This window comes from Ambystoma mexicanum, unplaced genomic scaffold (assembly GCF_040938575.1).
Source record: "Ambystoma mexicanum isolate Mex_15411 unplaced genomic scaffold, UKY_AmexF1_1 Mex_scaf20, whole genome shotgun sequence".
Lineage (NCBI taxonomy): Eukaryota > Metazoa > Chordata > Amphibia > Caudata > Ambystomatidae > Ambystoma > Ambystoma mexicanum.
In genome coordinates this window covers 2,337,817-2,359,032 of record NW_027182434.1, presented here as the reverse complement: position 1 = coordinate 2,359,032, position 21,216 = coordinate 2,337,817, and the positions used below count along the sequence as shown (strand labels likewise).

The following is a 21,216-nucleotide window of genomic DNA, read 5'->3' as shown; positions in this document are numbered from 1 at the left end:
GACCGAGGTTAATGATGGGATTAGAGCTAGGGTTAGATGCAGGGAAAGAGTGAGAGTTATAATTAGGGATAAAGCTAACAGGTGATCATTACTCGTCATGTAACATGATACAAAGGGTCAGAAGAGGAACTGATTCAGGGTTACAATTTGGACTTCGCAGACAACAGGAGCACTAAATGGTGCTGAGGGGGACTCAATAAAGTGGACCGGCCGCCTAATGTAAGCAATTGTGCACAAATATTGTACGATGACTAGCGTTGCCGGTGCTTTTTTCTTAAAGAGTCAGTTCTTGGCACCCATTCCCTACTTGACTCAGCCTAATCTTCAAGAATATTTGTCAAGAACTAAAAAAAATCCAGAAACGGTTTAACCTCCCCGTCGGGGAATTGAACCCCGGTCTCCCGCGTGACAGGCGGGGATACTGACCACTATACTAACGAGGAGACGTGAGGGCATGAAATGAACAGCTGCTGATGTCTGCACAGCATCCAGCGACCACCTAGCTGGCCTAGGGGGGTCTCATTTTCCCCCGTCAAACGGCTTGCCCGATCTAAGGCTAATTTCTTTCTTTTTATCGGCACCAGGCTTAAAACTCAGTTTAAGGCGATAGTTCCGGGCTATGTTTGACTCCAGAGTTGAATCTGTCATCCCGCATTTCCTCAGCAAATCAAGCTACCCATCTCAAGTCTCATGAGCTGAGGACGGCAAAGTCCCTGTGGGCTTAGGACAGTCAAAGAAACCCCTGGGCTGCATGCTAAGCCCCTTTTCGGCTTCACTTTCCGAATCCTGCCCTAGCTTGCGATTAGTTTTTTTCTCACTTCTTGCCCCCATCTCCCACCTTGCCTCATGGTCTCCCCTCCTCTGCGCACCTGACAGTTTGCCTGCCCTTCCACTGCCTGTCTCCAGACTTTCCAAGGAGAAAAGGCAAAGCACTAAAGCGGGCCGGGCAACGGGTCAAGTTCCGCTTTCGGCGACTAGCAGGGAGGTAGCGTGGCCGAGCGGTCTAAGGCGCTGGATTAAGGCTCCAGTCTCTTCGGAGGCGTGGGTTCAAATCCCACCGCTGCCACTTTTCCTGGCCTTGCATTTTAAAGAAGAACGTAACGTTGACCTCTTCCTTCATTAGTGCCACCTCTGTCGCAATGAGCAAGCGGATGGTATGCCACACCCTGCAGGAAAAAGGTTTCGCTTCTGACGTCTTGCTTTTCTGGACATCCAGTCTCAAGTTTCCCATCTGGAACGGCGCTCCCTGCTGCTTTGTGAAGGCTTGCTGCAAGAGCCTTCGAAACCCAGGAGCTCTTGCGTTGAGCTGTGACGCGTCCTGGGAAGACCTCCCGTTGCAGCGGAATGAGCCCCACTTCCAGGGCGTGCTGGTAGCAAATTTCCCACAGCCCACAGGGAGCAAACGATCCCAGGTGTGATGTATCACCAGGAGAGGCTGAGATGAGAGTAGGGGTTCACGCGTGTGCCCGGACCGAGGTTAATGATGGGATTAGAGCTAGGGTTAGATGCAGGGAAAGAGTGAGAGTTATAATTAGGGATAAAGCTAACAGGTGATCATTACTCGTCATGTAACATGATACAAAGGGTCAGAAGAGGAACTGATTCAGGGTTACAATTTGGACTTCGCAGACAACAGGAGCACTAAATGGTGCTGAGGGGGACTCAATAAAGTGGACCGGCCGCCTAATGTAAGCAATTGTGCACAAATATTGTACGATGACTAGCGTTGCCGGTGCTTTTTTCTTAAAGAGTCAGTTCTTGGCACCCATTCCCTACTTGACTCAGCCTAATCTTCAAGAATATTTGTCAAGAACTAAAAAAAATCCAGAAACGGTTTAACCTCCCCGTCGGGGAATTGAACCCCGGTCTCCCGCGTGACAGGCGGGGATACTGACCACTATACTAACGAGGAGACGTGAGGGCATGAAATGAACAGCTGCTGATGTCTGCACAGCATCCAGCGACCACCTAGCTGGCCTAGGGGGGTCTCATTTTCCCCCGTCAAACGGCTTGCCCGATCTAAGGCTAATTTCTTTCTTTTTATCGGCACCAGGCTTAAAACTCAGTTTAAGGCGATAGTTCCGGGCTATGTTTGACTCCAGAGTTGAATCTGTCATCCCGCATTTCCTCAGCAAATCAAGCTACCTATCTCAAGTCTCATGAGCTGAGGACGGCAAAGTCCCTGTGGGCTTAGGACAGTCAAAGAAACCCCTGGGCTGCATGCTAAGCCCCTTTTCGGCTTCACTTTCCGAATCCTGCCCTAGCTTGCGATTAGTTTTTTTCTCACTTCTTGCCCCCATCTCCCACCTTGCCTCATGGTCTCCCCTCCTCTGCGCACCTGACAGTTTGCCTGCCCTTCCACTGCCTGTCTCCAGACTTTCCAAGGAGAAAAGGCAAAGCACTAAAGCGGGCCGGGCAACGGGTCAAGTTCCGCTTTCGGCGACTAGCAGGGAGGTAGCGTGGCCGAGCGGTCTAAGGCGCTGGATTAAGGCTCCAGTCTCTTCGGAGGCGTGGGTTCAAATCCCACCGCTGCCACTTTTCCTGGCCTTGCATTTTAAAGAAGAACGTAACGTTGACCTCTTCCTTCATTAGTGCCACCTCTGTCGCAATGAGCAAGCGGATGGTATGCCACACCCTGCAGGAAAAAGGTTTCGCTTCTGACGTCTTGCTTTTCTGGACATCCAGTCTCAAGTTTCCCATCTGGAACGGCGCTCCCTGCTGCTTTGTGAAGGCTTGCTGCAAGAGCCTTCGAAACCCAGGAGCTCTTGCGTTGAGCTGTGACGCGTCCTGGGAAGACCTCCCGTTGCAGCGGAATGAGCCCCACTTCCAGGGCGTGCTGGTAGCAAATTTCCCACAGCCCACAGGGAGCAAACGATCCCAGGTGTGATGTATCACCAGGAGAGGCTGAGATGAGAGTAGGGGTTCACGCGTGTGCCCGGACCGAGGTTAATGATGGGATTAGAGCTAGGGTTAGATGCAGGGAAAGAGTGAGAGTTATAATTAGGGATAAAGCTAACAGGTGATCATTACTCGTCATGTAACATGATACAAAGGGTCAGAAGAGGAACTGATTCAGGGTTACAATTTGGACTTCGCAGACAACAGGAGCACTAAATGGTGCTGAGGGGGACTCAATAAAGTGGACCGGCCGCCTAATGTAAGCAATTGTGCACAAATATTGTACGATGACTAGCGTTGCCGGTGCTTTTTTCTTAAAGAGTCAGTTCTTGGCACCCATTCCCTACTTGACTCAGCCTAATCTTCAAGAATATTTGTCAAGAACTAAAAAAAATCCAGAAACGGTTTAACCTCCCCGTCGGGGAATTGAACCCCGGTCTCCCGCGTGACAGGCGGGGATACTGACCACTATACTAACGAGGAGACGTGAGGGCATGAAATGAACAGCTGCTGATGTCTGCACAGCATCCAGCGACCACCTAGCTGGCCTAGGGGGGTCTCATTTTCCCCCGTCAAACGGCTTGCCCGATCTAAGGCTAATTTCTTTCTTTTTATCGGCACCAGGCTTAAAACTCAGTTTAAGGCGATAGTTCCGGGCTATGTTTGACTCCAGAGTTGAATCTGTCATCCCGCATTTCCTCAGCAAATCAAGCTACCCATCTCAAGTCTCATGAGCTGAGGACGGCAAAGTCCCTGTGGGCTTAGGACAGTCAAAGAAACCCCTGGGCTGCATGCTAAGCCCCTTTTCGGCTTCACTTTCCGAATCCTGCCCTAGCTTGCGATTAGTTTTTTTCTCACTTCTTGCCCCCATCTCCCACCTTGCCTCATGGTCTCCCCTCCTCTGCGCACCTGACAGTTTGCCTGCCCTTCCACTGCCTGTCTCCAGACTTTCCAAGGAGAAAAGGCAAAGCACTAAAGCGGGCCGGGCAACGGGTCAAGTTCCGCTTTCGGCGACTAGCAGGGAGGTAGCGTGGCCGAGCGGTCTAAGGCGCTGGATTAAGGCTCCAGTCTCTTCGGAGGCGTGGGTTCAAATCCCACCGCTGCCACTTTTCCTGGCCTTGCATTTTAAAGAAGAACGTAACGTTGACCTCTTCCTTCATTAGTGCCACCTCTGTCGCAATGAGCAAGCGGATGGTATGCCACACCCTGCAGGAAAAAGGTTTCGCTTCTGACGTCTTGCTTTTCTGGACATCCAGTCTCAAGTTTCCCATCTGGAACGGCGCTCCCTGCTGCTTTGTGAAGGCTTGCTGCAAGAGCCTTCGAAACCCAGGAGCTCTTGCGTTGAGCTGTGACGCGTCCTGGGAAGACCTCCCGTTGCAGCGGAATGAGCCCCACTTCCAGGGCGTGCTGGTAGCAAATTTCCCACAGCCCACAGGGAGCAAACGATCCCAGGTGTGATGTATCACCAGGAGAGGCTGAGATGAGAGTAGGGGTTCACGCGTGTGCCCGGACCGAGGTTAATGATGGGATTAGAGCTAGGGTTAGATGCAGGGAAAGAGTGAGAGTTATAATTAGGGATAAAGCTAACAGGTGATCATTACTCGTCATGTAACATGATACAAAGGGTCAGAAGAGGAACTGATTCAGGGTTACAATTTGGACTTCGCAGACAACAGGAGCACTAAATGGTGCTGAGGGGGACTCAATAAAGTGGACCGGCCGCCTAATGTAAGCAATTGTGCACAAATATTGTACGATGACTAGCGTTGCCGGTGCTTTTTTCTTAAAGAGTCAGTTCTTGGCACCCATTCCCTACTTGACTCAGCCTAATCTTCAAGAATATTTGTCAAGAACTAAAAAAAATCCAGAAACGGTTTAACCTCCCCGTCGGGGAATTGAACCCCGGTCTCCCGCGTGACAGGCGGGGATACTGACCACTATACTAACGAGGAGACGTGAGGGCATGAAATGAACAGCTGCTGATGTCTGCACAGCATCCAGCGACCACCTAGCTGGCCTAGGGGGGTCTCATTTTCCCCCGTCAAACGGCTTGCCCGATCTAAGGCTAATTTCTTTCTTTTTATCGGCACCAGGCTTAAAACTCAGTTTAAGGCGATAGTTCCGGGCTATGTTTGACTCCAGAGTTGAATCTGTCATCCCGCATTTCCTCAGCAAATCAAGCTACCCATCTCAAGTCTCATGAGCTGAGGACGGCAAAGTCCCTGTGGGCTTAGGACAGTCAAAGAAACCCCTGGGCTGCATGCTAAGCCCCTTTTCGGCTTCACTTTCCGAATCCTGCCTTGCTTGCGATTAGTTTTTTTCTCACTTCTTGCCCCCATCTCCCACCTTGCCTCATGGTCTCCCCTCCTCTGCGCACCTGACAGTTTGCCTGCCCTTCCACTGCCTGTCTCCAGACTTTCCAAGGAGAAAAGGCAAAGCACTAAAGCGGGCCGGGCAACGGGTCAAGTTCCGCTTTCGGCGACTAGCCGGGAGGTAGCGTGGCCGAGCGGTCTAAGGCGCTGGATTAAGGCTCCAGTCTCTTCGGAGGCGTGGGTTCAAATCCCACCGCTGCCACTTTTCCTGGCCTTGCATTTTAAAGAAGAACGTAACGTTGACCTCTTCCTTCATTAGTGCCACCTCTGTCGCAATGAGCAAGCGGATGGTATGCCACACCCTGCAGGAAAAAGGTTTCGCTTCTGACGTCTTGCTTTTCTGGACATCCAGTCTCAAGTTTCCCATCTGGAACGGCGCTCCCTGCTGCTTTGTGAAGGCTTGCTGCAAGAGCCTTCGAAACCCAGGAGCTCTTGCGTTGAGCTGTGACGCGTCCTGGGAAGACCTCCCGTTGCAGCGGAATGAGCCCCACTTCCAGGGCGTGCTGGTAGCAAATTTCCCACAGCCCACAGGGAGCAAACGATCCCAGGTGTGATGTATCACCAGGAGAGGCTGAGATGAGAGTAGGGGTTCACGCGTGTGCCCGGACCGAGGTTAATGATGGGATTAGAGCTAGGGTTAGATGCAGGGAAAGAGTGAGAGTTATAATTAGGGATAAAGCTAACAGGTGATCATTACTCGTCATGTAACATGATACAAAGGGTCAGAAGAGGAACTGATTCAGGGTTACAATTTGGACTTCGCAGACAACAGGAGCACTAAATGGTGCTGAGGGGGACTCAATAAAGTGGACCGGCCGCCTAATGTAAGCAATTGTGCACAAATATTGTACGATGACTAGCGTTGCCGGTGCTTTTTTCTTAAAGAGTCAGTTCTTGGCACCCATTCCCTACTTGACTCAGCCTAATCTTCAAGAATATTTGTCAAGAACTAAAAAAAATCCAGAAACGGTTTAACCTCCCCGTCGGGGAATTGAACCCCGGTCTCCCGCGTGACAGGCGGGGATACTGACCACTATACTAACGAGGAGACGTGAGGGCATGAAATGAACAGCTGCTGATGTCTGCACAGCATCCAGCGACCACCTAGCTGGCCTAGGGGGGTCTCATTTTCCCCCGTCAAACGGCTTGCCCGATCTAAGGCTAATTTCTTTCTTTTTATCGGCACCAGGCTTAAAACTCAGTTTAAGGCGATAGTTCCGGGCTATGTTTGACTCCAGAGTTGAATCTGTCATCCCGCATTTCCTCAGCAAATCAAGCTACCCATCTCAAGTCTCATGAACTGAGGACGGCAAAGTCCCTGTGGGCTTAGGACAGTCAAAGAAACCCCTGGGCTGCATGCTAAGCCCCTTTTCGGCTTCACTTTCCGAATCCTGCCCTAGCTTGCGATTAGTTTTTTTCTCACTTCTTGCCCCCATCTCCCACCTTGCCTCATGGTCTCCCCTCCTCTGCGCACCTGACAGTTTGCCTGCCCTTCCACTGCCTGTCTCCTGACTTTCCAAGGAGAAAAGGCAAAGCACTAAAGCTGGCCGGGCAACGGGTCAAGTTCCGCTTTCGGCGACTAGCAGGGAGGTAGCGTGGCCGAGCGGTCTAAGGCGCTGGATTAAGGCTCCAGTCTCTTCGGAGGCGTGGGTTCAAATCCCACCGCTGCCACTTTTCCTGGCCTTGCATTTTAAAGAAGAACGTAACGTTGACCTCTTCCTTCATTAGTGCCACCTCTGTCGCAATGAGCAAGCGGATGGTATGCCACACCCTGCAGGAAAAAGGTTTCGCTTCTGACGTCTTGCTTTTCTGGACATCCAGTCTCAAGTTTCCCATCTGGAACGGCGCTCCCTGCTGCTTTGTGAAGGCTTGCTGCAAGAGCCTTCGAAACCCAGGAGCTCTTGCGTTGAGCTGTGACGCGTCCTGGGAAGACCTCCCGTTGCAGCGGAATGAGCCCCACTTCCAGGGCGTGCTGGTAGCAAATTTCCCACAGCCCACAGGGAGCAAACGATCCCAGGTGTGATGTATCACCAGGAGAGGCTGAGATGAGAGTAGGGGTTCACGCGTGTGCCCGGACCGAGGTTAATGATGGGATTAGAGCTAGGGTTAGATGCAGGGAAAGAGTGAGAGTTATAATTAGGGATAAAGCTAACAGGTGATCATTACTCGTCATGTAACATGATACAAAGGGTCAGAAGAGGAACTGATTCAGGGTTACAATTTGGACTTCGCAGACAACAGGAGCACTAAATGGTGCTGAGGGGGACTCAATAAAGTGGACCGGCCGCCTAATGTAAGCAATTGTGCACAAATATTGTACGATGACTAGCGTTGCCGGTGCTTTTTTCTTAAAGAGTCAGTTCTTGGCACCCATTCCCTACTTGACTCAGCCTAATCTTCAAGAATATTTGTCAAGAACTAAAAAAAATCCAGAAAAGGTTTAACCTCCCCGTCGGGGAATTGAACCCCGGTCTCCCGCGTGACAGGCGGGGATACTGACCACTATACTAACGAGGAGACGTGAGGGCATGAAATGAACAGCTGCTGATGTCTGCACAGCATCCAGCGACCACCTAGCTGGCCTAGGGGGGTCTCATTTTTCCCCGTCAAACGGCTTGCCCGATCTAAGGCTAATTTCTTTCTTTTTATCGGCACCAGGCTTAAAACTCAGTTTAAGGCGATAGTTCCGGGCTATGTTTGACTCCAGAGTTGAATCTGTCATCCCGCATTTCCTCAGCAAATCAAGCTACCCATCTCAAGTCTCATGAGCTGAGGACGGCAAAGTCCCTGTGGGCTTAGGACAGTCAAAGAAACCCCTGGGCTGCATGCTAAGCCCCTTTTCGGCTTCACTTTCCGAATCCTGCCCTAGCTTGCGATTAGTTTTTTTCTCACTTCTTGCCCCCATCTCCCACCTTGCCTCATGGTCTCCCCTCCTCTGCGCACCTGACAGTTTGCCTGCCCTTCCACTGCCTGTCTCCAGACTTTCCAAGGAGAAAAGGCAAAGCACTAAAGCGGGCCGGGCAACGGGTCAAGTTCCGCTTTCGGCGACTAGCAGGGAGGTAGCGTGGCCGAGCGGTCTAAGGCGCTGGATTAAGGCTCCAGTCTCTTCGGAGGCGTGGGTTCAAATCCCACCGCTGCCACTTTTCCTGGCCTTGCATTTTAAAGAAGAACGTAACGTTGACCTCTTCCTTCATTAGTGCCACCTCTGTCGCAATGAGCAAGCGGATGGTATGCCACACCCTGCAGGAAAAAGGTTTCGCTTCTGACGTCTTGCTTTTCTGGACATCCAGTCTCAAGTTTCCCATCTGGAACGGCGCTCCCTGCTGCTTTGTGAAGGCTTGCTGCAAGAGCCTTCGAAACCCAGGAGCTCTTGCGTTGAGCTGTGACGCGTCCTGGGAAGACCTCCCGTTGCAGCGGAATGAGCCCCACTTCCAGGGCGTGCTGGTAGCAAATTTCCCACAGCCCACAGGGAGCAAACGATCCCAGGTGTGATGTATCACCAGGAGAGGCTGAGATGAGAGTAGGGGTTCACGCGTGTGCCCGGACCGAGGTTAATGATGGGATTAGAGCTAGGGTTAGATGCAGGGAAAGAGTGAGAGTTATAATTAGGGATAAAGCTAACAGGTGATCATTACTCGTCATGTAACATGATACAAAGGGTCAGAAGAGGAACTGATTCAGGGTTACAATTTGGACTTCGCAGACAACAGGAGCACTAAATGGTGCTGAGGGGGACTCAATAAAGTGGACCGGCCGCCTAATGTAAGCAATTGTGCACAAATATTGTACGATGACTAGCGTTGCCGGTGCTTTTTTCTTAAAGAGTCAGTTCTTGGCACCCATTCCCTACTTGACTCAGCCTAATCTTCAAGAATATTTGTCAAGAACTAAAAAAAATCCAGAAACGGTTTAACCTCCCCGTCGACCCCGGTCTCCCGCGTGACAGGCGGGGATACTGACCACTATACTAACGAGGAGACGTGAGGGCATGAAATGAACAGCTGCTGATGTCTGCACAGCATCCAGCGACCACCTAGCTGGCCTAGGGGGGTCTCATTTTCCCCCGTCAAACGGCTTGCCCGATCTAAGGCTAATTTCTTTCTTTTTATCGGCACCAGGCTTAAAACTCAGTTTAAGGCGATAGTTCCGGGCTATGTTTGACTCCAGAGTTGAATCTGTCATCCCGCATTTCCTCAGCAAATCAAGCTACCCATCTCAAGTCTCATGAGCTGAGGACGGCAAAGTCCCTGTGGGCTTAGGACAGTCAAAGAAACCCCTGGGCTGCATGCTAAGCCCCTTTTCGGCTTCACTTTCCGAATCCTGCCCTAGCTTGCGATTAGTTTTTTTCTCACTTCTTGCCCCCATCTCCCACCTTGCCTCATGGTCTCCCCTCCTCTGCGCACCTGACAGTTTGCCTGCCCTTCCACTGCCTGTCTCCAGACTTTCCAAGGAGAAAAGGCAAAGCACTAAAGCGGGCCGGGCAACGGGTCAAGTTCCGCTTTCGGCGACTAGCAGGGAGGTAGCGTGGCCGAGCGGTCTAAGGCGCTGGATTAAGGCTCCAGTCTCTTCGGAGGCGTGGGTTCAAATCCCACCGCTGCCACTTTTCCTGGCCTTGCATTTTAAAGAAGAACGTAACGTTGACCTCTTCCTTCATTAGTGCCACCTCTGTCGCAATGAGCAAGCGGATGGTATGCCACACCCTGCAGGAAAAAGGTTTCGCTTCTGACGTCTTGCTTTTCTGGACATCCAGTCTCAAGTTTCCCATCTGGAACGGCGCTCCCTGCTGCTTTGTGAAGGCTTGCTGCAAGAGCCTTCGAAACCCAGGAGCTCTTGCGTTGAGCTGTGACGCGTCCTGGGAAGACCTCCCGTTGCAGCGGAATGAGCCCCACTTCCAGGGCGTGCTGGTAGCAAATTTCCCACAGCCCACAGGGAGCAAACGATCCCAGGTGTGATGTATCACCAGGAGAGGCTGAGATGAGAGTAGGGGTTCACGCGTGTGCCCGGACCGAGGTTAATGATGGGATTAGAGCTAGGGTTAGATGCAGGGAAAGAGTGAGAGTTATAATTAGGGATAAAGCTAACAGGTGATCATTACTCGTCATGTAACATGATACAAAGGGTCAGAAGAGGAACTGATTCAGGGTTACAATTTGGACTTCGCAGACAACAGGAGCACTAAATGGTGCTGAGGGGGACTCAATAAAGTGGACCGGCCGCCTAATGTAAGCAATTGTGCACAAATATTGTACGATGACTAGCGTTGCCGGTGCTTTTTTCTTAAAGAGTCAGTTCTTGGCACCCATTCCCTACTTGACTCAGCCTAATCTTCAAGAATATTTGTCAAGAACTAAAAAAAATCCAGAAACGGTTTAACCTCCCCGTCGGGGAATTGAACCCCGGTCTCCCGCGTGACAGGCGGGGATACTGACCACTATACTAACGAGGAGACGTGAGGGCATGAAATGAACAGCTGCTGATGTCTGCACAGCATCCAGCGACCACCTAGCTGGCCTAGGGGGGTCTCATTTTCCCCCGTCAAACGGCTTGCCCGATCTAAGGCTAATTTCTTTCTTTTTATCGGCACCAGGCTTAAAACTCAGTTTAAGGCGATAGTTCCGGGCTATGTTTGACTCCAGAGTTGAATCTGTCATCCCGCATTTCCTCAGCAAATCAAGCTACCCATCTCAAGTCTCATGAGCTGAGGACGGCAAAGTCCCTGTGGGCTTAGGACAGTCAAAGAAACCCCTGGGCTGCATGCTAAGCCCCTTTTCGGCTTCACTTTCCGAATCCTGCCCTAGCTTGCGATTAGTTTTTTTCTCACTTCTTGCCCCCATCTCCCACCTTGCCTCATGGTCTCCCCTCCTCTGCGCACCTGACAGTTTGCCTGCCCTTCCACTGCCTGTCTCCAGACTTTCCAAGGAGAAAAGGCAAAGCACTAAAGCTGGCCGGGCAACGGGTCAAGTTCCGCTTTCGGCGACTAGCAGGGAGGTAGCGTGGCCGAGCGGTCTAAGGCGCTGGATTAAGGCTCCAGTCTCTTCGGAGGCGTGGGTTCAAATCCCACCGCTGCCACTTTTCCTGGCCTTGCATTTTAAAGAAGAACGTAACGTTGACCTCTTCCTTCATTAGTGCCACCTCTGTCGCAATGAGCAAGCGGATGGTATGCCACACCCTGCAGGAAAAAGGTTTCGCTTCTGACGTCTTGCTTTTCTGGACATCCAGTCTCAAGTTTCCCATCTGGAACGGCGCTCCCTGCTGCTTTGTGAAGGCTTGCTGCAAGAGCCTTCGAAACCCAGGAGCTCTTGCGTTGAGCTGTGACGCGTCCTGGGAAGACCTCCCGTTGCAGCGGAATGAGCCCCACTTCCAGGGCGTGCTGGTAGCAAATTTCCCACAGCCCACAGGGAGCAAACGATCCCAGGTGTGATGTATCACCAGGAGAGGCTGAGATGAGAGTAGGGGTTCACGCGTGTGCCCGGACCGAGGTTAATGATGGGATTAGAGCTAGGGTTAGATGCAGGGAAAGAGTGAGAGTTATAATTAGGGATAAAGCTAACAGGTGATCATTACTCGTCATGTAACATGATACAAAGGGTCAGAAGAGGAACTGATTCAGGGTTACAATTTGGACTTCGCAGACAACAGGAGCACTAAATGGTGCTGAGGGGGACTCAATAAAGTGGACCGGCCGCCTAATGTAAGCAATTGTGCACAAATATTGTACGATGACTAGCGTTGCCGGTGCTTTTTTCTTAAAGAGTCAGTTCTTGGCACCCATTCCCTACTTGACTCAGCCTAATCTTCAAGAATATTTGTCAAGAACTAAAAAAAATCCAGAAAAGGTTTAACCTCTCCGTCGGGGAATTGAACCCCGGTCTCCCGCGTGACAGGCGGGGATACTGACCACTATACTAACGAGGAGACGTGAGGGCATGAAATGAACAGCTGCTGATGTCTGCACAGCATCCAGCGACCACCTAGCTGGCCTAGGGGGGTCTCATTTTCCCCCGTCAAACGGCTTGCCCGATCTAAGGCTAATTTCTTTCTTTTTATCGGCACCAGGCTTAAAACTCAGTTTAAGGCGATAGTTCCGGGCTATGTTTGACTCCAGAGTTGAATCTGTCATCCCGCATTTCCTCAGCAAATCAAGCTACCCATCTCAAGTCTCATGAGCTGAGGACGGCAAAGTCCCTGTGGGCTTAGGACAGTCAAAGAAACCCCTGGGCTGCATGCTAAGCCCCTTTTCGGCTTCACTTTCCGAATCCTGCCCTAGCTTGCGATTAGTTTTTTTCTCACTTCTTGCCCCCATCTCCCACCTTGCCTCATGGTCTCCCCTCCTCTGCGCACCTGACAGTTTGCCTGCCCTTCCACTGCCTGTCTCCAGACTTTCCAAGGAGAAAAGGCAAAGCACTAAAGCGGGCCGGGCAACGGGTCAAGTTCCGCTTTCGGCGACTAGCAGGGAGGTAGCGTGGCCGAGCGGTCTAAGGCGCTGGATTAAGGCTCCAGTCTCTTCGGAGGCGTGGGTTCAAATCCCACCGCTGCCACTTTTCCTGGCCTTGCATTTTAAAGAAGAACGTAACGTTGACCTCTTCCTTCATTAGTGCCACCTCTGTCGCAATGAGCAAGCGGATGGTATGCCACACCCTGCAGGAAAAAGGTTTCGCTTCTGACGTCTTGCTTTTCTGGACATCCAGTCTCAAGTTTCCCATCTGGAACGGCGCTCCCTGCTGCTTTGTGAAGGCTTGCTGCAAGAGCCTTCGAAACCCAGGAGCTCTTGCGTTGAGCTGTGACGCGTCCTGGGAAGACCTCCCGTTGCAGCGGAATGAGCCCCACTTCCAGGGCGTGCTGGTAGCAAATTTCCCACAGCCCACAGGGAGCAAACGATCCCAGGTGTGATGTATCACCAGGAGAGGCTGAGATGAGAGTAGGGGTTCACGCGTGTGCCCGGACCGAGGTTAATGATGGGATTAGAGCTAGGGTTAGATGCAGGGAAAGAGTGAGAGTTATAATTAGGGATAAAGCTAACAGGTGATCATTACTCGTCATGTAACATGATACAAAGGGTCAGAAGAGGAACTGATTCAGGGTTACAATTTGGACTTCGCAGACAACAGGAGCACTAAATGGTGCTGAGGGGGACTCAATAAAGTGGACCGGCCGCCTAATGTAAGCAATTGTGCACAAATATTGTACGATGACTAGCGTTGCCGGTGCTTTTTTCTTAAAGAGTCAGTTCTTGGCACCCATTCCCTACTTGACTCAGCCTAATCTTCAAGAATATTTGTCAAGAACTAAAAAAAATCCAGAAACGGTTTAACCTCCCCGTCGGGGACGGTCTCCCGCGTGACAGGCGGGGATACTGACCACTATACTAACGAGGAGACGTGAGGGCATGAAATGAACAGCTGCTGATGTCTGCACAGCATCCAGCGACCACCTAGCTGGCCTAGGGGGGTCTCATTTTCCCCCGTCAAACGGCTTGCCCGATCTAAGGCTAATTTCTTTCTTTTTATCGGCACCAGGCTTAAAACTCAGTTTAAGGCGATAGTTCCGGGCTATGTTTGACTCCAGAGTTGAATCTGTCATCCCGCATTTCCTCAGCAAATCAAGCTACCCATCTCAAGTCTCATGAGCTGAGGACGGCAAAGTCCCTGTGGGCTTAGGACAGTCAAAGAAACCCCTGGGCTGCATGCTAAGCCCCTTTTCGGCTTCACTTTCCGAATCCTGCCCTAGCTTGCGATTAGTTTTTTTCTCACTTCTTGCCCCCATCTCCCACCTTGCCTCATGGTCTCCCCTCCTCTGCGCACCTGACAGTTTGCCTGCCCTTCCACTGCCTGTCTCCAGACTTTCCAAGGAGAAAAGGCAAAGCACTAAAGCGGGCCGGGCAACGGGTCAAGTTCCGCTTTCGGCGACTAGCAGGGAGGTAGCGTGGCCGAGCGGTCTAAGGCGCTGGATTAAGGCTCCAGTCTCTTCGGAGGCGTGGGTTCAAATCCCACCGCTGCCACTTTTCCTGGCCTTGCATTTTAAAGAAGAACGTAACGTTGACCTCTTCCTTCATTAGTGCCACCTCTGTCGCAATGAGCAAGCGGATGGTATGCCACACCCTGCAGGAAAAAGGTTTCGCTTCTGACGTCTTGCTTTTCTGGACATCCAGTCTCAAGTTTCCCATCTGGAACGGCGCTCCCTGCTGCTTTGTGAAGGCTTGCTGCAAGAGCCTTCGAAACCCAGGAGCTCTTGCGTTGAGCTGTGACGCGTCCTGGGAAGACCTCCCGTTGCAGCGGAATGAGCCCCACTTCCAGGGCGTGCTGGTAGCAAATTTCCCACAGCCCACAGGGAGCAAACGATCCCAGGTGTGATGTATCACCAGGAGAGGCTGAGATGAGAGTAGGGGTTCACGCGTGTGCCCGGACCGAGGTTAATGATGGGATTAGAGCTAGGGTTAGATGCAGGGAAAGAGTGAGAGTTATAATTAGGGATAAAGCTAACAGGTGATCATTACTCGTCATGTAACATGATACAAAGGGTCAGAAGAGGAACTGATTCAGGGTTACAATTTGGACTTCGCAGACAACAGGAGCACTAAATGGTGCTGAGGGGGACTCAATAAAGTGGACCGGCCGCCTAATGTAAGCAATTGTGCACAAATATTGTACGATGACTAGCGTTGCCGGTGCTTTTTTCTTAAAGAGTCAGTTCTTGGCACCCATTCCCTACTTGACTCAGCCTAATCTTCAAGAATATTTGTCAAGAACTAAAAAAAATCCAGAAACGGTTTAACCTCCCCGTCGGGGACGGTCTCCCGCGTGACAGGCGGGGATACTGACCACTATACTAACGAGGAGACGTGAGGGCATGAAATGAACAGCTGCTGATGTCTGCACAGCATCCAGCGACCACCTAGCTGGCCTAGGGGGGTCTCATTTTCCCCCGTCAAACGGCTTGCCCGATCTAAGGCTAATTTCTTTCTTTTTATCGGCACCAGGCTTAAAACTCAGTTTAAGGCGATAGTTCCGGGCTATGTTTGACTCCAGAGTTGAATCTGTCATCCCGCATTTCCTCAGCAAATCAAGCTACCCATCTCAAGTCTCATGAGCTGAGGACGGCAAAGTCCCTGTGGGCTTAGGACAGTCAAAGAAACCCCTGGGCTGCATGCTAAGCCCCTTTTCGGCTTCACTTTCCGAATCCTGCCCTAGCTTGCGATTAGTTTTTTTCTCACTTCTTGCCCCCATCTCCCACCTTGCCTCATGGTCTCCCCTCCTCTGCGCACCTGACAGTTTGCCTGCCCTTCCACTGCCTGTCTCCAGACTTTCCAAGGAGAAAAGGCAAAGCACTAAAGCGGGCCGGGCAACGGGTCAAGTTCCGCTTTCGGCGACTAGCAGGGAGGTAGCGTGGCCGAGCGGTCTAAGGCGCTGGATTAAGGCTCCAGTCTCTTCGGAGGCGTGGGTTCAAATCCCACCGCTGCCACTTTTCCTGGCCTTGCATTTTAAAGAAGAACGTAACGTTGACCTCTTCCTTCATTAGTGCCACCTCTGTCGCAATGAGCAAGCGGATGGTATGCCACACCCTGCAGGAAAAAGGTTTCGCTTCTGACGTCTTGCTTTTCTGGACATCCAGTCTCAAGTTTCCCATCTGGAACGGCGCTCCCTGCTGCTTTGTGAAGGCTTGCTGCAAGAGCCTTCGAAACCCAGGAGCTCTTGCGTTGAGCTGTGACGCGTCCTGGGAAGACCTCCCGTTGCAGCGGAATGAGCCCCACTTCCAGGGCGTGCTGGTAGCAAATTTCCCACAGCCCACAGGGAGCAAACGATCCCAGGTGTGATGTATCACCAGGAGAGGCTGAGATGAGAGTAGGGGTTCACGCGTGTGCCCGGACCGAGGTTAATGATGGGATTAGAGCTAGGGTTAGATGCAGGGAAAGAGTGAGAGTTATAATTAGGGATAAAGCTAACAGGTGATCATTACTCGTCATGTAACATGATACAAAGGGTCAGAAGAGGAACTGATTCAGGGTTACAATTTGGACTTCGCAGACAACAGGAGCACTAAATGGTGCTGAGGGGGACTCAATAAAGTGGACCGGCCGCCTAATGTAAGCAATTGTGCACAAATATTGTACGATGACTAGCGTTGCCGGTGCTTTTTTCTTAAAGAGTCAGTTCTTGGCACCCATTCCCTACTTGACTCAGCCTAATCTTCAAGAATATTTGTCAAGAACTAAAAAAAATCCAGAAACGGTTTAACCTCCCCGTCGGGGACCCCGGTCTCCCGCGTGACAGGCGGGGATACTGACCACTATACTAACGAGGAGACGTGAGGGCATGAAATGAACAGCTGCTGATGTCTGCACAGCATCCAGCGACCACCTAGCTGGCCTAGGGGGGTCTCATTTTCCCCCGTCAAACGGCTTGCCCGATCTAAGGCTAATTTCTTTCTTTTTATCGGCACCAGGCTTAAAACTCAGTTTAAGGCGATAGTTCCGGGCTATGTTTGACTCCAGAGTTGAATCTGTCATCCCGCATTTCCTCAGCAAATCAAGCTACCCATCTCAAGTCTCATGAGCTGAGGACGGCAAAGTCCCTGTGGGCTTAGGACAGTCAAAGAAACCCCTGGGCTGCATGCTAAGCCCCTTTTCGGCTTCACTTTCCGAATCCTGCCCTAGCTTGCGATTAGTTTTTTTCTCACTTCTTGCCCCCATCTCCCACCTTGCCTCATGGTCTCCCCTCCTCTGCGCACCTGACAGTTTGCCTGCCCTTCCACTGCCTGTCTCCAGACTTTCCAAGGAGAAAAGGCAAAGCACTAAAGCGGGCCGGGCAACGGGTCAAGTTCCGCTTTCGGCGACTAGCCGGGAGGTAGCGTGGCCGAGCGGTCTAAGGCGCTGGATTAAGGCTCCAGTCTCTTCGGAGGCGTGGGTTCAAATCCCACCGCTGCCACTTTTCCTGGCCTTGCATTTTAAAGAAGAACGTAACGTTGACCTCTTCCTTCATTAGTGCCACCTCTGTCGCAATGAGCAAGCGGATGGTATGCCACACCCTGCAGGAAAAAGGTTTCGCTTCTGACGTCTTGCTTTTCTGGACATCCAGTCTCAAGTTTCCCATCTGGAACGGCGCTCCCTGCTGCTTTGTGAAGGCTTGCTGCAAGAGCCTTCGAAACCCAGGAGCTCTTGCGTTGAGCTGTGACGCGTCCTGGGAAGACCTCCCGTTGCAGCGGAATGAGCCCCACTTCCAGGGCGTGCTGGTAGCAAATTTCCCACAGCCCACAGGGAGCAAACGATCCCAGGTGTGATGTATCACCAGGAGAGGCTGAGATGAGAGTAGGGGTTCACGCGTGTGCCCGGACCGAGGTTAATGATGGGATTAGAGCTAGGGTTAGATGCAGGGAAAGAGTGAGAGTTATAATTAGGGATAAAGCTAACAGGTGATCATTACTCGTCATGTAACATGATACAAAGGGTCAGAAGAGGAACTGATTCAGGGTTACAATTTGGACTTCGCAGACAACAGGAGCACTAAATGGTGCTGAGGGGGACTCAATAAAGTGGACCGGCCGCCTAATGTAAGCAATTGTGCACAAATATTGTACGATGACTAGCGTTGCCGGTGCTTTTTTCTTAAAGAGTCAGTTCTTGGCACCCATTCCCTACTTGACTCAGCCTAATCTTCAAGAATATTTGTCAAGAACTAAAAAAAATCCAGAAAAGGTTTAACCTCCCCGTCGGGGAATTGAACCCCGGTCTCCCGCGTGACAGGCGGGGATACTGACCACTATACTAACGAGGAGACGTGAGGGCATGAAATGAACAGCTGCTGATGTCTGCACAGCATCCAGCGACCACCTAGCTGGCCTAGGGGGGTCTCATTTTTCCCCGTCAAACGGCTTGCCCGATCTAAGGCTAATTTCTTTCTTTTTATCGGCACCAGGCTTAAAACTCAGTTTAAGGCGATAGTTCCGGGCTATGTTTGACTCCAGAGTTGAATCTGTCATCCCGCATTTCCTCAGCAAATCAAGCTACCCATCTCAAGTCTCATGAGCTGAGGACGGCAAAGTCCCTGTGGGCTTAGGACAGTCAAAGAAACCCCTGGGCTGCATGCTAAGCCCCTTTTCGGCTTCACTTTCCGAATCCTGCCCTAGCTTGCGATTAGTTTTTTTCTCACTTCTTGCCCCCATCTCCCACCTTGCCTCATGGTCTCCCCTCCTCTGCGCACCTGACAGTTTGCCTGCCCTTCCACTGCCTGTCTCCAGACTTTCCAAGGAGAAAAGGCAAAGCACTAAAGCGGGCCGGGCAACGGGTCAAGTTCCGCTTTCGGCGACTAGCAGGGAGGTAGCGTGGCCGAGCGGTCTAAGGCGCTGGATTAAGGCTCCAGTCTCTTCGGAGGCGTGGGTTCAAATCCCACCGCTGCCACTTTTCCTGGCCTTGCATTTTAAAGAAGAACGTAACGTTGACCTCTTCCTTCATTAGTGCCACCTCTGTCGCAATGAGCAAGCGGATGGTATGCCACACCCTGCAGGAAAAAGGTTTCGCTTCTGACGTCTTGCTTTTCTGGACATCCAGTCTCAAGTTTCCCATCTGGAACGGCGCTCCCTGCTGCTTTGTGAAGGCTTGCTGCAAGAGCCTTCGAAACCCAGGAGCTCTTGCGTTGAGCTGTGACGCGTCCTGGGAAGACCTCCCGTTGCAGCGGAATGAGCCCCACTTCCAGGGCGTGCTGGTAGCAAATTTCCCACAGCCCACAGGGAGCAAACGATCCCAGGTGTGATGTATCACCAGGAGAGGCTGAGATGAGAGTAGGGGTTCACGCGTGTGCCCGGACCGAGGTTAATGATGGGATTAGAGCTAGGGTTAGATGCAGGGAAAGAGTGAGAGTTATAATTAGGGATAAAGCTAACAGGTGATCATTACTCGTCATGTAACATGATACAAAGGGTCAGAAGAGGAACTGATTCAGGGTTACAATTTGGACTTCGCAGACAACAGGAGCACTAAATGGTGCTGAGGGGGACTCAATAAAGTGGACCGGCCGCCTAATGTAAGCAATTGTGCACAAATATTGTACGATGACTAGCGTTGCCGGTGCTTTTTTCTTAAAGAGTCAGTTCTTGGCACCCATTCCCTACTTGACTCAGCCTAATCTTCAAGAATATTTGTCAAGAACTAAAAAAAATCCAGAAACGGTTTAACCTCCCCGTCGACCCCGGTCTCCCGCGTGACAGGCGGGGATACTGACCACTATACTAACGAGGAGACGTGAGGGCATGAAATGAACAGCTGCTGATGTCTGCACAGCATCCAGCGACCACCTAGCTGGCCTAGGGGGGTCTCATTTTCCCCCGTCAAACGGCTTGCCCGATCTAAGGCTAATTTCTTTCTTTTTATCGGCACCAGGCTTAAAACTCAGTTTAAGGCGATAGTTCCGGGCTATGTTTGACTCCAGAGTTGAATCTGTCATCCCGCATTTCCTCAGCAAATCAAGCTACCCATCTCAAGTCTCATGAGCTGAGGACGGCAAAGTCCCTGTGGGCTTAGGACAGTCAAAGAAACCCCTGGGCTGCATGCTAAACCCCTTTTCGGCTTCACTTTCCGAATCCTGCCCTAGCTTGCGATTAGTTTTTTTCTCACTTCTTGCCCCCATCTCCCACCTTGCCTCATGGTCTCCCCTCCTCTGCGCACCTGACAGTTTGCCTGCCCTTCCACTGCCTGTCTCCAGACTTTCCAAGGAGAAAAGGCAAAGCACTAAAGCGGGCCGGGCAACGGGTCAAGTTCCGCTTTCGGCGACTAGCAGGGAGGTAGCGTGGCCGAGCGGTCTAAGGCGCTGGATTAAGGCTCCAGTCTCTTCGGAGGCGTGGGTTCAAATCCCACCGCTGCCACTTTTCCTGGCCTTGCATTTTAAAGAAGAACGTAACGTTGACCTCTTCCTTCATTAGTGCCACCTCTGTCGCAATGAGCAAGCGGATGGTATGCCACACCCTGCAGGAAAAAGGTTTCGCTTCTGACGTCTTGCTTTTCTGGACATCCAGTCTCAAGTTTCTCATCTGGAACGGCGCTCCCTGCTGCTTTGTGAAGGCTTGCTGCAAGAGCCTTCGAAACCCAGGAGCTCTTGCGTTGAGCTGTGACGCGTCCTGGGAAGACCTCCCGTTGCAGCGGAATGAGCCCCACTTCCAGGGCGTGCTGGTAGCAAATTTCCCACAGCCCACAGGGAGCAAACGATCCCAGGTGTGATGTATCACCAGGAGAGGCTGAGATGAGAGTAGGGGTTCACGCGTGTGCCCGGACCGAGGTTAATGATGGGATTAGAGCTAGGGTTAGATGCAGGGAAAGAGTGAGAGTTATAATTAGGGATAAAGCTAACAGGTGATCATTACTCGTCATGTAACATGATACAAAGGGTCAGAAGAGGAACTGATTCAGGGTTACAATTTGGACTTCGCAGACAACAGGAGCACTAAATGGTGCTGAGGGGGACTCAATAAAGTGGACCGGCCGCCTAATGTAAGCAATTGTGCACAAATATTGTACGATGACTAGCGTTGCCGGTGCTTTTTTCTTAAAGAGTCAGTTCTTGGCACCCATTCCCTACTTGACTCAGCCTAATCTTCAAGAATATTTGTCAAGAACTAAAAAAAATCCAGAAAAGGTTTAACCTCCCCGTCGGGGAATTGAACCCCGGTCTCCCGCGTGACAGGCGGGGATACTGACCACTATACTAACGAGGAGACGTGAGGGCATGAAATGAACAGCTGCTGATGTCTGCACAGCATCCAGCGACCACCTAGCTGGCCTAGGGGGGTCTCATTTTCCCCCGTCAAACGGCTTGCCCGATCTAAGGCTAATTTCTTTCTTTTTATCGGCACCAGGCTTAAAACTCAGTTTAAGGCGATAGTTCCGGGCTATGTTTGACTCCAGAGTTGAATCTGTCATCCCGCATTTCCTCAGCAAATCAAGCTACCCATCTCAAGTCTCATG

At 51.4% G+C, this 21,216-nt stretch overlaps 23 non-coding genes across 23 annotated transcripts; 14 read left to right on the top strand and 9 right to left on the bottom strand.

The window, feature by feature from the left end:
• Positions 1-371: 371 nt before the first annotated feature.
• On the bottom strand, positions 372-443 carry TRNAD-GUC (transfer RNA aspartic acid (anticodon GUC)). Its single transcript has one exon. It is a non-coding gene; the product is annotated as a tRNA-Asp (tRNA).
• Positions 444-984: 541 nt separating this feature from the next.
• On the top strand, positions 985-1,066 carry TRNAL-AAG (transfer RNA leucine (anticodon AAG)). The gene has a single exon. It is a non-coding gene; the product is annotated as a tRNA-Leu (tRNA).
• Positions 1,067-1,840: 774 nt separating this feature from the next.
• Positions 1,841-1,912, bottom strand: TRNAD-GUC (transfer RNA aspartic acid (anticodon GUC)). The gene has a single exon. It is a non-coding gene; the product is annotated as a tRNA-Asp (tRNA).
• Positions 1,913-2,453: 541 nt separating this feature from the next.
• On the top strand, positions 2,454-2,535 carry TRNAL-AAG (transfer RNA leucine (anticodon AAG)). Its single transcript has one exon. It is a non-coding gene; the product is annotated as a tRNA-Leu (tRNA).
• Positions 2,536-3,309: 774 nt separating this feature from the next.
• Positions 3,310-3,381, bottom strand: TRNAD-GUC (transfer RNA aspartic acid (anticodon GUC)). Its single transcript has one exon. It is a non-coding gene; the product is annotated as a tRNA-Asp (tRNA).
• A 541-nt stretch (positions 3,382-3,922) lies between these two features.
• Positions 3,923-4,004, top strand: TRNAL-AAG (transfer RNA leucine (anticodon AAG)). The gene has a single exon. It is a non-coding gene; the product is annotated as a tRNA-Leu (tRNA).
• A 774-nt stretch (positions 4,005-4,778) lies between these two features.
• Positions 4,779-4,850, bottom strand: TRNAD-GUC (transfer RNA aspartic acid (anticodon GUC)). The gene has a single exon. It is a non-coding gene; the product is annotated as a tRNA-Asp (tRNA).
• A 540-nt stretch (positions 4,851-5,390) lies between these two features.
• TRNAL-AAG (transfer RNA leucine (anticodon AAG)) lies at positions 5,391-5,472 on the top strand. The gene has a single exon. It is a non-coding gene; the product is annotated as a tRNA-Leu (tRNA).
• Positions 5,473-6,246: 774 nt separating this feature from the next.
• Positions 6,247-6,318, bottom strand: TRNAD-GUC (transfer RNA aspartic acid (anticodon GUC)). Its single transcript has one exon. It is a non-coding gene; the product is annotated as a tRNA-Asp (tRNA).
• Positions 6,319-6,859: 541 nt separating this feature from the next.
• TRNAL-AAG (transfer RNA leucine (anticodon AAG)) lies at positions 6,860-6,941 on the top strand. The gene has a single exon. It is a non-coding gene; the product is annotated as a tRNA-Leu (tRNA).
• A 774-nt stretch (positions 6,942-7,715) lies between these two features.
• TRNAD-GUC (transfer RNA aspartic acid (anticodon GUC)) lies at positions 7,716-7,787 on the bottom strand. Its single transcript has one exon. It is a non-coding gene; the product is annotated as a tRNA-Asp (tRNA).
• Positions 7,788-8,328: 541 nt separating this feature from the next.
• Positions 8,329-8,410, top strand: TRNAL-AAG (transfer RNA leucine (anticodon AAG)). The gene has a single exon. It is a non-coding gene; the product is annotated as a tRNA-Leu (tRNA).
• Positions 8,411-9,788: 1,378 nt separating this feature from the next.
• On the top strand, positions 9,789-9,870 carry TRNAL-AAG (transfer RNA leucine (anticodon AAG)). Its single transcript has one exon. It is a non-coding gene; the product is annotated as a tRNA-Leu (tRNA).
• Positions 9,871-10,644: 774 nt separating this feature from the next.
• Positions 10,645-10,716, bottom strand: TRNAD-GUC (transfer RNA aspartic acid (anticodon GUC)). Its single transcript has one exon. It is a non-coding gene; the product is annotated as a tRNA-Asp (tRNA).
• A 541-nt stretch (positions 10,717-11,257) lies between these two features.
• TRNAL-AAG (transfer RNA leucine (anticodon AAG)) lies at positions 11,258-11,339 on the top strand. The gene has a single exon. It is a non-coding gene; the product is annotated as a tRNA-Leu (tRNA).
• A 1,387-nt stretch (positions 11,340-12,726) lies between these two features.
• On the top strand, positions 12,727-12,808 carry TRNAL-AAG (transfer RNA leucine (anticodon AAG)). Its single transcript has one exon. It is a non-coding gene; the product is annotated as a tRNA-Leu (tRNA).
• Positions 12,809-14,186: 1,378 nt separating this feature from the next.
• TRNAL-AAG (transfer RNA leucine (anticodon AAG)) lies at positions 14,187-14,268 on the top strand. The gene has a single exon. It is a non-coding gene; the product is annotated as a tRNA-Leu (tRNA).
• A 1,378-nt stretch (positions 14,269-15,646) lies between these two features.
• Positions 15,647-15,728, top strand: TRNAL-AAG (transfer RNA leucine (anticodon AAG)). Its single transcript has one exon. It is a non-coding gene; the product is annotated as a tRNA-Leu (tRNA).
• Positions 15,729-17,109: 1,381 nt separating this feature from the next.
• Positions 17,110-17,191, top strand: TRNAL-AAG (transfer RNA leucine (anticodon AAG)). Its single transcript has one exon. It is a non-coding gene; the product is annotated as a tRNA-Leu (tRNA).
• A 774-nt stretch (positions 17,192-17,965) lies between these two features.
• TRNAD-GUC (transfer RNA aspartic acid (anticodon GUC)) lies at positions 17,966-18,037 on the bottom strand. Its single transcript has one exon. It is a non-coding gene; the product is annotated as a tRNA-Asp (tRNA).
• Positions 18,038-18,578: 541 nt separating this feature from the next.
• TRNAL-AAG (transfer RNA leucine (anticodon AAG)) lies at positions 18,579-18,660 on the top strand. The gene has a single exon. It is a non-coding gene; the product is annotated as a tRNA-Leu (tRNA).
• A 1,378-nt stretch (positions 18,661-20,038) lies between these two features.
• On the top strand, positions 20,039-20,120 carry TRNAL-AAG (transfer RNA leucine (anticodon AAG)). The gene has a single exon. It is a non-coding gene; the product is annotated as a tRNA-Leu (tRNA).
• A 774-nt stretch (positions 20,121-20,894) lies between these two features.
• On the bottom strand, positions 20,895-20,966 carry TRNAD-GUC (transfer RNA aspartic acid (anticodon GUC)). The gene has a single exon. It is a non-coding gene; the product is annotated as a tRNA-Asp (tRNA).
• Between the last annotated feature and the right edge of the window lie 250 nt (positions 20,967-21,216).